The 14,768-nt window shown below is 40.4% G+C and overlaps 1 protein-coding gene across 1 annotated transcript in view; it reads left to right on the forward strand.

The window, feature by feature from the left end:
* Positions 1-14,768, forward strand: part of TRPC1 (transient receptor potential cation channel subfamily C member 1) — a 162,663-nt gene that overhangs the window by 25,191 nt on the left and 122,704 nt on the right. The window lies entirely within an intron of this gene.

Below are 14,768 nucleotides of genomic sequence, written 5' to 3' on the forward strand. Positions count from 1 at the left end.
CCCCCCCCCCCCCATCCTCCCTCTGAGAATTGTCAGTCTGTTCCATTTCCATGCCTCTGATTCTATTTTATTTACCAGTTTAATCTGTTCATAAGATTTCTTATTCATTTGATTATTAGATTCAATTGTTGATAGGTAATGTATTTATTGCCTTTCTACTGTTCATATTTTTATCTATTTTTCCCTCCTCTTCTTAAAGAATACCCTTCAACATTTCATGCAAGACTGGTTTGGTGATGATGAACTTCTTTAGATTTTTCTTATCTGCAAAGCTCTTTATCTGACCTTCAATTATAAATGATATCTTTGCTGGGTAGAGTAATCTTGGTTGTAAGTCCTTCCTATTCATCACTTTGAATATTTCTTGCCACTCCCTTCTGGCCTGCAAAGTTTCTGTGGAGAAATCAGCTGACAGTCATATACATGCTTCCTTGTAGGTAACTAACTGCTTTTCTTTTACTGCTTTTAAGATTCTCTTGTCTTTAGCCCTTGGCACTTTAATTATGATGAGTCTTGGTGTGGTCCTCTTTGGGTACCTCTTGTTTGGGACTCTCTGTGTTTTCTGGACTTGTAAGTCTGTTTCTTTCACCAGGTAGGAGAAATATTCTGTCATTATTTCTTCAAATAGGTTTTCAATATCTTGCTCTTACTTTTCTTCTGGTACCCCCATAATGCGAATGTTGGTATCCTTGAAGTTGTCCCAGAGGCTCCTTACACTATCTTCATATTTTTGGATTCTTTTCCCTTCTTGCTCTGCTGATTGGGTGTTTTTTTTTCCTTCCTCATATTTCAAATCCTTGATTTGATTCTCAGAATCCTCTACTGTTGAATCCCTGTAAATTATTCTTTATTTCAATTAGTGTGTTCTTAATTTCTGACTGGTACTTTTCCATGATTTTGAACTCTATATTCAGTAGTTTGCTTTCTTCCATTTTTTAAATTTGTGACATCTTTCTTTGTCTCAGCATTTTGGCTGCTTCCCTGTGTTTGTTTCTATGTATTGGGTAGAGCTGCTATGTCTCCTTGAGTTGGTAGAGTGACCTTGTGTAGTAGGTGTCCTAGATGGCCCAGTTGCTTAGCCTTCCCAGTCACCTGAGCTGAGCACTCAAGGTGCACTCCTTTATGGGCTGTGTGCACAATCTTGTTGTAGTTGAGCCTTGATTGCTATTGGTGTCACTGGGAGGAATTGACCTCCAGGCCAATTGGCTGTGGGGACCAATTGTGACTACAGTGGGAGAGCTGCTGTGCAGGAGACATCCATATGGAGCAGGACTTGCTTTAGTGGGGCTTTGGTGCTTACTGAGTCTGCCCCTTGAGTGTGTAGCTTATGGATGTGAAGAGTTATAATTTGGTATGGTCTCACACTGACCACTGGGTGCACTGGCTCTTGTGTCTCCAGAGAGGTGTAAAGTCAGCCACTGCCTGGGGCCACCCAGCAGGAGTTACAGAGAGATCTGCAGATTCCTTCTATTTGTATTAGATTTGGAAGTGCCCAGGCAAGGCCCAGTTGTGAAGCAAGGTAGACTGGTGCTAGTGCCGGGTCTTGGGCCCTTTACTGATAGGTTTGGGGCTCCCTCACCCAGCTGCAGCTTGTTTGAGAGCTTTTAGCAAAGTCTGAAGCCTGAGCAAGGGCAAGTCATTCAGCTGCAAAATTCGCTGCACACAGGTTGGGTGGGGTGCAAATTGGATGGGATGGGGGATCAGGGAATCACCAGGGTAGGGCAAACAAAAGTGGTTGCCAGTCAGCCTTGCCATTGGGGATGTCCCAGCACAGGAACAATGACCCCTGTGAGCACCTTCATCTGGGAGAAAGCCGCTCCTGAGTTCCTAGCCTGATGCCGGACAGTCCCATTCTTCCTCCTATGTGTCTGGACACCCCCCCCCCCCCGGGAAACCTCGCCTGGCACTGAAGCTCATAGGAAGTGGGACCTTGTAAGTTCATTTCTTGTGCCAGCCCTTTAAGAAGAAGTGCTGGGTCTCCAGGAGCCTCGGTGTCACTGAGCCCCAATTCCCACTGGTTTTTACAGCTAGTAATTACAGGGACATCTCTTCCTAGTTCTAGGAGCTGGGTCTGGGGGTCTGCTGTGGGGCTGGGACCCCTTGCTCCTCACAGAGGGCCTTTGCAGAGACAATCTCCCTCCTGATTACAAATGGCATATGTGGGTGCTGGTCCAGCCCAGTCCCTGCCTCCACCCCTCCTACCAGTCTCAATATGCCTTTTTCTTTACTTCTCTAGTTGTAGGACTTCCATTCAGCCAGCTTTCAGTCAGTTCTGGATGATGGTTGTTCTGTATTTTACTTGTGATTTTAATGTAGTTGTGGGAGGTGTTGAGTACAGGTGTTTACCTACGCCGCCATCTTAGTTCCTTCTTCATGTCTTACGATGTTAAGCCTCTTATCATGTGCTTTTCTGCCATTAATATACCTTCTTTGATGAAGTATCTATTTAAATTGTTTGCCCATTTAAAACATTTAGTTGTTTGTCTTACTATTGAGTTGTAAAAATATCCTTTGTATATTCTGGAGACAAGTCCTTTATCAGGTGTATGGTTTTCAAGAGATATCTCCCAGTCTGTGACTTGTATTTTCTTTTCCCTCTTGGTGTCTTTTGAAGAGCAAAAGCTTTTAATTTGATGAGGTCCAATGTGTCAGTTTTTTCTTTTTCTTTTTTTTTTTTAAAGTATGTCATTGTGTTTATTGGTGAAAATATTCTCTTTTTAAACTCTTATAATCGTTTAAGTTTTTTTAAAATTAAACCTTTAATGTTCAGATTATTACATTTGTTCCTCTTTTTTCCCCCCATAACTCCCCTCCTCCCAGTTCCCTCCCCACCCTCCGCCCTCACTCCCCACCCACTGTCCTCATCCATAGGTGCACGATTTTTGTCCAATCTCTTCCCGCATCTCCCACACCCCTTTCCCCCCCAAGAATAGTCAGTCCATTCCCTTTCTATGTCCCTGATTCTATTACAATCACTAGCTCATTCTGTACATCAGGTTATTTATTCACTTGATTCTTGATTCACTTGTTGATAAATGCATATTTGTTGTTCATAATTTGTATCTTTACCTTTTTCTTCTTCTTCCTCTTCTTAAAGGATACCTTTCAGCATTTCATATAATACTGGTTTGGTCGTGCTGAACTCCTTTAGCTTTTCCTTATCTGTGAAGCTCTTTATCTGACCTTCAATTCTGAATGATAGCTTTGCTGGATAAAGTAATCTTGGTTGTAGGTTCTTGCTATTCATCACTTTGAATATTTCTTGCCACTCCCTTCTGGCCTGCAAAGTTTCTGTTGAGAAATCAGCTGACAGTCGTATGGGTATTCCCTTGTAGGTAACTGAGTTTCTTTCTCTTGCTGCTTTTAAGATTCTCTCTTTGTCTTTTGCCCTTGGCATTTTAATTATGATGTGTCTTGGTGTGGTCCTCTTTGGATTCCTTTTGTTTGGGGTTCTCTGCGCTTCCTGGACTTGGAAGTCTATTTCTTTCACTAGGTGGGGGAAGTTTTCTGTCATTATTTCTTCAAATAGGTTTTCAATATCTTGTTCTCTCTCATCTTCTGGCTCCCCTATAATTCTGATGTTGGTACGTTTGAAGCTGTCCCAGAGGCTCCTTACACTATCTTCGTATTTTTGGATTCTTTTTTCATTTTGCTTTTCCGGTTGGATGTTTCTCGCTTCTTCGCATTTCAAATCTTTGACTTGATTCTTGCACTCCTCTGGTCTGCTGTTGGGTGTCTGTATAATATTCTTTATTTCAGTAAGTGTATGCTTAATTTCTAGTTGGTTCTTTATCACAACATCGAGGGTCTCATTAGATTTCTTGTAGATCTCATTAAGTTTATCGGCAGTTTCTAGAAAATTATTAAAAGACCTTAAAAGTGTGGTTTTGAGCTCTATATCCTCCAATTCTGACATTTGTGTCCTGTTTCTTTGTCTCCGCATTTTGTATGCTTTCTTGATGCACCCCCTAGTGGTCTTTGTGCACAGTCTTGTTGTAGATAAGCCTTGATTGTTGTAGGAAACACTGGGGGCGATTTGACCTCCGGGCCAACTGGCTGTGAGAATCAGCTGTGTCTGCAGTGGGAGAACTTCTGTCCTCTAGGGAGATGCTAATCTAGCCTTTGCCTGAGGCTATCTGGCAAATGCCTCTGTGCAGGGCTTGGGCGGGGCGGGTCCCAGGGGATCTACAGGGTGGGCGGAGGGAGCAGTTATGGCTGCTCTCAGTCCCGTCCCCAGGGGCTCTGCCTCTCTGAGTCCCAGCAACCGCTGCAAACCTCGGAGAGAAAGCTGCCCTCGAGTTCCGACCGATGCCAGACAGTCCCGCTTCTCCCGTTTGAGTCTGGGTCCCTAGAGACTCGCCCGGATCTGGAGCTCAGAGTCTGAGACTCCCTCCCGATTGAAACAGACAACCGTGCCCTCAGCCGCCAGCCCGCTCCGCATGCACTCCGCACCTTAGTATTTTACTTCAGCACTGCACCTCCTCTGAGTCCCGGTATGCTTTTCTCTTTCCTCCTAGTTGTAGAACTTCCACTCAGCCAGCCTTCCTGTGGTTATGGATGATGTCTGTTCCATCTTTTAGTTGTATTTTGAAGTGGTTGTTCGAGGCAGCAAACTCCGGCGTTAACCTATGCCGCCATCTTGGTTTCTCCCCAGTTTTTTCTTTTGTGGATTGTGTTTTTGGTGTCATACTCCTGAAATATTTGTCTAAGCCAAGTCCACAAAGATTTTTTTCCTGTTTTCTTCTACAATCTTTATAGTTGTAGGATTTACATTTAAGTCTGTGATCTGTTTTGAGTAAATTTTTGTGTATGTGTGAGATACAGATCTAGGTTATTTTTTCTTTTCTTTTTTTTTTTGCAGTGTCTTATTATTTGTTCCAGCACCATTTGTTGAAAAGATGGTTGTTTCCCCCAGTGACTCATCTTTACATCTTTGAAAATTAATTGATTTTATATGTGTGGGTTTTATTTCTAGACTATTCTGTTCCATTATAACTCTTTCCTTAAAACAATATCACTTTGTCCTGATTACTATAATTTTATAGTAAGTTTAAAAATCAGATAGTGTAACTCTTGCATCATATATGTATACTAGAGGCCCATTGCACGAAGAGATTCGTGCAGTAGGCCTTCCTTCCCCTGGCTGCTGGCACCGGTTTTCCTCTGGCACCCGGGACCCAGGCCTTGGCTCTGGCCGCAGCGGAGAAGCCAAGCTTGGATGCTTCTCTGCTCCGACCGCAGCAGAGAAGGCAAGCCTCAAGGCTTCTCCGCTCTAACCACAGCGGAGAAGCCAAGCCTCTTCAGTCTTCAGTCGTCTTCAGTCTTCAGTCGTTTTTAGTCTTCGATCGGGCGGAGCTTTCAGTCTTTGCTCCGTGCCTGCATATGCAAATTAACCGCCATCTTTGTTGGGTTAATTTGCATACTCATCCTGACTGGCTGGTGGGTGTAGCGGAGTGACACCAATTTGCATGTTTCTCTTTTATTAGTGTAGATCAGTGGTTCTCATCCTTCTGGCCCTTTAAATACAGTTCCTCATGTTGTGACCCAACTATAAAATTATTTTCGTGCTACTTCATAACTGTAATGTTGCCATAGTTATGAATTGTAATGTAAATATCTATATGCAGGATGGTCTTAGGCAACCCCTGTGAAAGGGTTGTTCGACCACCAAAAGGGTCGCAACCCACAGGTTGAGAACCGCTGGTGTAGATAGATACTAGAGGCCCGATACATGAAATTCGTGCAAGAGTAGGCTTTCCTTCCCCTGTCTGCCGACACCGGCTTCCCTCTGGCACCCGGGACCCGGGCTTCCCTTGCAACCCCAGCTTCATCTGGAAGGTCATCCGGAAGGACATCCGGTCTAATTAGCATATTACGCTTTTATTATTATAGATGTGTGTGTGTGTATTATACATCCTATATAATAATCATCATATACAGTGGGGCCTTGACTTACGAGTTTAATTTGTTCCGTGATGGAGCTCGTAACTCAAATTACTCGTATGTCAAATCTTAAAGTGAACGAGTGAGTCACGTGATGCTGGGCTGATGTTGTGGCGTTCACTGTGACATTTGCTGCGCCAACTAGCGGTGCGGTATCTGAAGCTGGCTCCTAACCTGAATTTTAGCTTGCAACTCAAAGCAAAAAATCGGCCGAGAGACGGCTCGTATCTCGAAAAACTCATTAGTCGGGACACTCGTAAGTCAAGGCCCCACTGTATAATAAGAGGGTAATATGCAAATTGACCCTAACAGCAGAATGACCAGGAATGACTGGTCGCTATGACATGCATTGACCACCAGGGGGAAGACACTCAATGCAGGAACTGCCCTCTGGTGGTCAGTGCGCTCCCACAGGGGGAGCTCCGCTGAACCACAAGCTGGACTGATGGCTGTGATTGCAGCAGCGGTGGCGGGAGCCTCTCCTGCTTCCTTGGCAGTGCTAAGGATGTCCAACTGCGGCTTAGGCCCACACATGGAGCGGGCCTAAGCCATCAGTTGGACATCCCCCAAGGGCTCCCGGGCTGCCAGAGGGATGTCTGAATGCCAGGTTAGGTCTGATCCCCCGGGGAGTGGGCTTAAGCTGGCAGATGGACATCCCCTGAGGGTTCCTGGACTGCGAGAGGGCACAAGCTGGGCTGAGGGACCCCCCCTGAGTGCATGAATTTTCGTGCACTGGGCCTCTAGTTTATGTATGTATGTGTGTATGTGTATGCATAAAAGTTTTGGGCTATACTATGTTATTTGCATTTGAATCAGTTATCAATTACTACAAAAATGCCTACTTGAATTTTTGAAAAGGATTGTATTGAATCAACTTGGGAAGAATTGCCATTTTAATAATGTTGAATCCTTCATGCCATGAACATTGTATATCTCTCCATTTTATTATATCTTCCTAATTATTTAGCAATTCTTTATTATCTTGTGTATAGGTCTTATATTTATTTTTTACAGCTTATTTCTAAGTATTTTATTTGTTTTGATAATGTCATTCATGAATTGCTTTCTTAATTTCATTTGTAGATTGTTCATTGCTAATATATAGAAATAAAATAGATTTTTGTATATTGTTTTTGAATCCTGTGATCTTGCTAAGCTCACTCATTAGTTCTAATGGTGGGGTTTTTTTTTTGTTTGTTTTTTTAGATTCCTAAGGATTATGTAAGATTATGTAACATAAGATTATGTTAGAACCATATAATTTTACTTATGTGGGATATAAAATTGAAAGCAACAAATGAACAAACAAGACAAATAAACAAAAACTCGTAGACACAGACAAAAGTATGGTGGTTACCAAAGGGAAGGGAAGTGAGGACTTAGTAAGGGGTAAAAAGGATTAAATATATGGTGATGGAAGAAGATTTGACTTTGGATGGTAAATACACAATGCAATATGCAGATAATGTATCTTAGAATTGTATACCTGAAACCTATATAATCTTACTAACCAACTAGAGGCCTGATACATGAAATTCATGCAAGGGGCTTGACCCTCGCAGCCCTGGCTGCCTCAGCTGGCCCTTGCAGTCCCTCGAAACCTCGGCCGGCCCTCGCAGCCCTGGCTTCATCCAGAAGGTCGTCCGGAAGGTCGTCTGGACGGTCATTCTGCTGTTTGGTCTAATTAGCATATTAGCTCTTTATTGTATAGGATGTCACCCTAATAAACTTAATAATAATAGAAGAAAAATTATTGTTATCTGTAAAGACAGTACACATTTTCAAATCTTTAAGCTTTAATTATTCTTGCCGTATTGCACTGAATAGAACCTCCATTGTGACATTGAATACAAGTTGGAAGATTGAATATCTCTGCTTTGTTCTGGATTTAGTGGGAAAGAATTAAGTCTTTTGCCCTTAAGTATAATGTTAACTGTAAGTTTTTAATGATATCCTTTATAGGAAGTTTCTATTTCTAGTTTTTGAGAGTTTTTTAAAAAACTATGAATTGATTTTGGATTTTTGTCAAACCTTTCTTTTTTCATCTATTAATTTGAGTACATGGTATTCATTTTTAAATAATATGTTGCTATATGAATTGATGTTTGGATGTCAAACTAACTTAGCATTCTTGGGATATACCTCACTTGGTTTGTTATATAATTCCTTTTATGTATTACTGAATTCAGCTTGCTAATACGTTAAATATTTTTGTGTATATGTTCATGAGGGATATTGTTCTATAGCTTTCTTTTCTGATTATGTCTTTGTCTCACTTTTATACCAGGATACACTGGTTTTATAAAATGAGTTTTGAAGTATTTCCATCTCCTCTGTTTTCTGAGTATATTAGGGTTGGCATTATTCCTTATATAAGTTTGGTAGAACTCATCCCTGAAGTCATCTCGGTCTAGATTTTTAATTATTATATTAAGTTAATTTCCTTAATATATGGCTATTTGAATTTCTGCTTATTCTTTTTAAAAGTATTTTTATTGCCCTAGCCAGTTTGGCTCAGTGGATAGAGCGTCGGCCATTCCGGTCAAGGGCACATTACCTTGGTTGCAGACTCATGCCCCAGCCCTGGTTGGGGCGCATGCAGGAGGCAACCAATCAATGTGTCTCGTCACATCGATGTTCCCCTCTCTGTCTCTCCCCCTTCCATTCTACTCTTTCTAAAAATCAATGGAAAAAATATCCTCAGGTGAGGATTAACAAAAATTTTTTTATTCATTTTTAAAGAGAGAGGAAGGGAGAGGGAGGGAGGGAAGAAGACAGGGAGGGAGGGAGAAGAAGAGAGGAAGAGAGGGAGAGAAGGAGGAAGGGAGGGTGGGAGAGAGAGACAGAGAGAGACAGAGAGAGAAACAGAAACATCATTAATAGGCTTCCTCTTCCTGTACATCCCATACTGGGGATCAAGCCTGCAACTGTGGCATGTGTCCTGACCAGGAATCAAACCGGCAACCTTTTGGTGCCTGAGATGACACCCAACCACTGAGTCACACCAGCCAGGGCCCTGCTTATTCTTCAGTCTGGTTTGATAATTTGTGATGTTCTAGGAATTTGTTCATTTAATCTGTATTGTTTGTGTTGTCCATTTGGTATAAAGTTCTCTATAATCCTTTAATCCTTTATAATCATCTTTCTCTCTGTAGGATCTCTTTATTCTAGACATTTGTGTTTTCTCTATTTTTCTTGGTTATCATAGCTCAAAGTTTGCCAAACTACAGTCTCCAGGCCTATACCAGCTCACCAACAGTTTTTATAAATAAAGTTTATTGAAATGTAGCCACACCCATTCATTTATATATTGTCTGTTGCTGTTAGTACTGCATAACAGGAGAATTGAGTAGTTGCAATATAAATTAAACATATCACCCTCAAAGCCTCATATTTATGATCTGGCCCTTTGTAGTAAAAGCTTGCTAATTCCTAGTCTAGCTTAAAGGCTTGTTCATTTTATTGATCTTTTCTAAGAAACAGTATTAATTTTATTTATATTCTTGTTTTCTGTTTTCTCTTTCATTGCTTCTGCTTCGATCTTCATTAGTTCTTTCTATTCATTTTGGGTTTGATTTGCTCTTCTTTTTCTTTCAATTTTATTTTATTGGTTTCAGGTTTGCAACTTAGCAGTTCGACAGCCATTTGCTTTACATCAGGGGTCCTCAAACTACGGCCCACGGGCCACATGCAAATACAAATATTGTATTTGTTCCTGTTTTGTTTTTTTACTTCAAAATAAGATATGTGCAGTGTGCATAGGAATTTGTTCATAGTTTTTTTTTAAACTATAGTCCGGCCCTCCAACGGTCTGAGGGACAGTGAACTGGCCCCCTGTTTAAAAAGTTTGAGGACCCCTGCTTTACATAGTGTTCCCTCCAATATTTCCAGTACTCAGCTGGCACCATACATAATTATCACAATACTAGAAACCCGGTGCACGAATTAGTGCACTAGTGGGGTCCCTTGGCCGGGCCTGCAGGATCCGGCTGAAACCAGCTCTCCGATATCCCCTGAGGGGTCCCGGGTTGCGAGAGGGTGCAGGCCAGGCCAAGAGACCCCACCAGTGCACCATCAGGGCCGGGGAGGGACCATGAGAGGGCTCCAGGCCATGCCTGGCCCGTCTAGCTCAGTCCCGGTCGGCCGGACCCCAGCAGTAAACTAACTTACCGGTCGGAGTGTCTGCCCCCCTGGTGGTCAGTGCACATCATAGCGAGCGGTTGAGCGGCCTTAGCATATCATTAGCATATTATGCTTTGATTTGTTGAACAGACAACCAGATGACCAGATAGCATATTAGGCTTTTATTATATAGGGTAGGATTATGGATTATATTTCCAATGCTTTACTTCCTCATGACTATTTTGTAACTACCAATTTCTGCTTCTTAGTCCCTTCACCTCTTTCACCTAGTCCTCCAACACCCTGCCCCTCTAGTAACTATCAGTTCTTTTTCTGTGTCTATGAGTCTGTTTCAATTTTGTTTGTTCATTTACTTTGTTCTTTAGATTCCAAATATAAGTGAAATCATATGGTATTTGTCTTTCTCTGACTTACTTATTGTACTGAACATTCTATCTTCTCTTCATTCACGCTGTTGCAAATGGTAAGGTTTCATTCTTTTTTTTTATGGCTGAGTAATATTCCATTGTATAAATGTACCATTGATTTGTATCCACTTGTATATTGATGGACACTTTGGTTGCTTCCATAGCTTGGCTATTGTAAATAACTCTGCAATGAACATAGGGATGCATATATTCTTTTAATTAGTGTTTTGGGTTTCTTTGGGCATATTTCCAGAAGTGAATTGCTGGGGCATAAGGCAGTTCCATTTTTAATTTTCTGAGGTGACTCCATACTGTTTTCCACAGTGACTGCAGCAGTCTGCATTCCCACCAACAGTGCACGAGGGTTCTTTTCCCCCATCTTCACCAGCACTTGTTTATTGATGATAGCCATTCTGACGTGAGATGATACCTCATTTTAATTTTAATTTTAATTTCTCTGTGATTAGTGATGTTGAACATCATTTCATAATGTCTGTTGGCTTTCTGTTCGTCCTCTTTGGAGAAGTGTCTCTTCAGGTCCTCTGTCCATTTTTAAATTGGATTGTTTGGTTTTTTGATATTGAGTAGTATGAGTTACTTATAAATTTTGCATATTAACCCCTTATCAGATGTATCATTGGGGAATATGTTTTCCTGTGTAGTAGGTTGTCTCTTCGTTTTGTTGGTTTCCTTTGCTGTGCAAAAAGTTTTTAGTTTGATGTACTCCCATTTATTTATTTTTCTTTTGTTTTCCTTGTCCAAGGAGATATATCAGAAAAAAATATTGCTAAGAGAAATGTCTGAAATTTTGCTGCCTATGTTTTCTTTAAGATTTTTATGGTTTTCAGTCTTATAATTAAGTCATTAACCGTTTGTACGCCATAAGCTTCTATAGATGCAAGCGGCGGACCTTTCTTATTTAAATTCAAAATATCGTGGTAGTTTACTGGTTAATCTGTTTTGAGTTTATTCTTGTACATGGTGAAAGGAGATGATCTACTTTAATGTTTTTGCTTGTATCTGTTCAGTTTTTCAAACCCACTTATTGAATTGACTGTCTTTACTCCATTGTATATTCTTGCCTCCTTTGTCATAGATTAATTGACCATAAAGGTGTGGGTTTATTCCTGAGCCCTCTATTCTGTTCCATTGATCAATGTTTGTTTTTATGCCAGAACCATGCTGTGGAAATTAGTATAGCCTTGTATATCAGGTAGTTTGATACTCCCAACTTTGTTGTTTTTTCTCAATATTGCTGAGACTATTCGAGGCCTTTTGTGGTTCCATATAAATATTTGGATAATTTGTTCTAGTTCTCTGAAATATGCCATTGGTATTTTGACAGGGATTGCACCGAATCTATAAATTGCTTTGGGAAATCATTTCAATAGTTACATTCTTCCTATCCATGAACACGGCATACGCTTCCAATTATTTCTTTCTTACTTGATTTCTTTCTTCAGTGTCTTATAATTTCTGAGTATAGGTCTTCTATCTCCTTGGTTAAATTTATCACTAGATATTTTGGTGGTTTTTTTCCTTTTTTTGGTGCGATTGTAAATGGGATTGTTTTCTTAATTTCCTTTTCTAATAGTTCAGTATTGGTATATAAAAATACAACTGATTTCTGAATATTAATTTTGTATCCTGCTACTTTACTGAATTCATTTAGCAATTGTATTAGTCTTTTGGTAGAGTCTTCAGGGTCCTCTATATACAGTATCATGTCATCTGCAAATAATGAGAATTTATTTTTTTGTTCTCAATTTAGATGCCTTTTATTTCTTCCTCTTGTCTGATTGCTGTGGTTAGGACTTCTAGTACTATTTGAATAAGAGTGGTGAAAGTAGTCATCCCTGTCTTGTTCCTGATCTTAATTGAAGTATTTTTAGGTTTTTTCCTGTTGAGTAAAATCTTAGTTGTGGGTTTGTTATATATGGCTTTGATTATGTTATGTTTCCTCTATTTCCACTTTTCTGAAAGTCTCATCATAAATTGATGCTGGATTTTATCAAATACTTACCTTGCATCTATTGATAAAACCCTGTGGTTTTTATCCTTCAGTTTTGTTTATGTGATTGTTGAGGGGAAAGCCCCAAGAGTTTAAATTTAGGATCAATTCTGAGGACCTGACAGGTAGCCTTATACAAATTCATAAGAGTTTTAATAGGAGAAACCTACATACACAGGCAAAGCAGCTGCTCCAGGACTTAAATTCTTCCAGCCCACTGCTGTCACCACCACCCAGGACCTCAAAACCCCATTGTCTATGTCCACAGGGTTATGCATATATGCATACAAGTTCATTGTTTGATCTCTTCCCACCCACCCTCCCCTGACTTCCCTCTGAGTTTCAACAGTCTGTTCATGCTTTTATGTATCTGGGTCTATATTTGGTCATCAGTTTCTTTGGTTCATTAGATTCCGCATATGAGTGAGATCATGTGATACTTATTTTTTTCTTACTGGCTTAATTTTTTATTTTATTTTATTTTTTAAAGTATTACAAATAGTAGTACATATGTCTCCTCCCCCCCCCCCCCCTCCATTGACCTTTTCCTGACCAGACTACCCCCTGGCACATGCCTTCACCCCACCGCCCCCAGTGTCTTGTGTCCATTGGTTATGCTTATATGCATGCATACAAGTCCTTCAGTTGATCTCTTACCTCCCCCACCCAATACTCCCCAGCCTTCCCACTGTAATTTGACAGTCTGTTCAATGCTTCTCTGCCTCTGTATCTGTCTTTTTGTTCATCAGGTTATAATGTTCTTTATTATCCATAAATGAGTGAGATCATGTGGTGTTTTTCTTTCACTTCCTGGCTTATTTCACTTAGCATAATGCTCTCCAGTTCCATCCATGCTGCTGCAAATGGTAAGAATTCCTTCTTTTTTATAGCAGCATAGTATTCCATTGTGTAGATGTACCATGGTTTTCTAATACACTCATCTGTTGATGGGCATTTAGGCTGTTTCCAAATCTTGGCTATTGTAAATTGTGCTGCTATGAACATAGGGGTGCATATATCCTTTCTGATTGGTGTTTCTGTTTTCTTGGGATATATTTGTAGAAGTGTTATTACTGTATCAAATGGCAGTTCCATTTTAAAATTTTTGAGGAAATGCCATACTGTTTTCCACAATGGCTGCACCAGTCTGCATTCCCACCAGCAGTGAAGGAGGGATCCTTTTTCTCCGCATCCTCTTCAGCACTTGTCATTTGTTGATTTGTTGATGATAGCCATTCTGACAGGTGTGAGGTGATACCTCATTTTCGTTTTGATTTGCATCTCTCGGATGATTAGTGACTTTGAGCATGTTTTCATGTATCTCTTGGCTTTCTGAGTGTCCTCTTTTGAAAAGATTCTATTTAGGTCCTTTGCCCATTTTTTGATTGGATTGTTTATTTTCCTTTTGTTGAGTTGTATGAGTTCCCTGTAAATGTTGGAGATTAAACCCTTATCGGAGATAACATTGGCAAATATGTTCTCCCATGCAGTGGGCTTTCTTGTTGTTTTGTTGGTGGTTTCTTTTGCTGTGCAGAAGCTTTTTATTTTTATGTAATCCCATTTGTTTATTTTCTCCTTAGTCTCTCTTGCCCTAGGATCCGTGTCTGTAAAGATACTGCTACAACATATGTCTGCAATTTTGCTGCCAATGGAGTCTTGTAGGATTTTTATGGTTTCCTGTCTTATATTCAAGTCCTTCAGCCATTTGAGTTTGTTTTTGTGTATGGTGTAAGTTGGTGATCTAGTTTTCATTTTTTTGCATGTATCTGACCAAATTTCCCAGCACCAGTTATTAAAGAGGCTGTCTTGACTCCATTGTATGCTCTTGCCTACTTTGTCAAATATTAATTGAGTATAATGGCTTGGGTCAATTTCTGGGTCCTCTATTCTGTTCCATTGGTCTATATGTCTGTTCTTGTGCCAGTACCAGGCAGTTTTGAGAACTGAGCTTGGTAATATAGTTTGAAGTCTGGTATTGTGATCCCTCCAACTTTGTTCCTCTTTCTCAGGATAGCTGTGGCTATTCGGGGTCTTTTTTTATTCCAGGTGAATTTTTGGAGCGTTTGTTCTAGATCTTTGAAATATGCCATTGGTATTTTAATAGGTATTGCATTGAATCTATAGATTGCTTTAGGTAGTATGGACATTTAATGATGTTGATTCTACCAATCCATGAACATGGTATGTTCTTCCATTTGTTCATGTCTTCCTCTATCTCTTTTTCACAATGTCCTGTAGTTTTCTGAGTACAGGTCTTTTATATC

Source organism: Myotis lucifugus, unplaced genomic scaffold (genome assembly GCF_000147115.1).
Source record: "Myotis lucifugus unplaced genomic scaffold, Myoluc2.0 scaffold_21, whole genome shotgun sequence".
Classification (NCBI taxonomy): Eukaryota; Metazoa; Chordata; class Mammalia; order Chiroptera; family Vespertilionidae; genus Myotis; species Myotis lucifugus.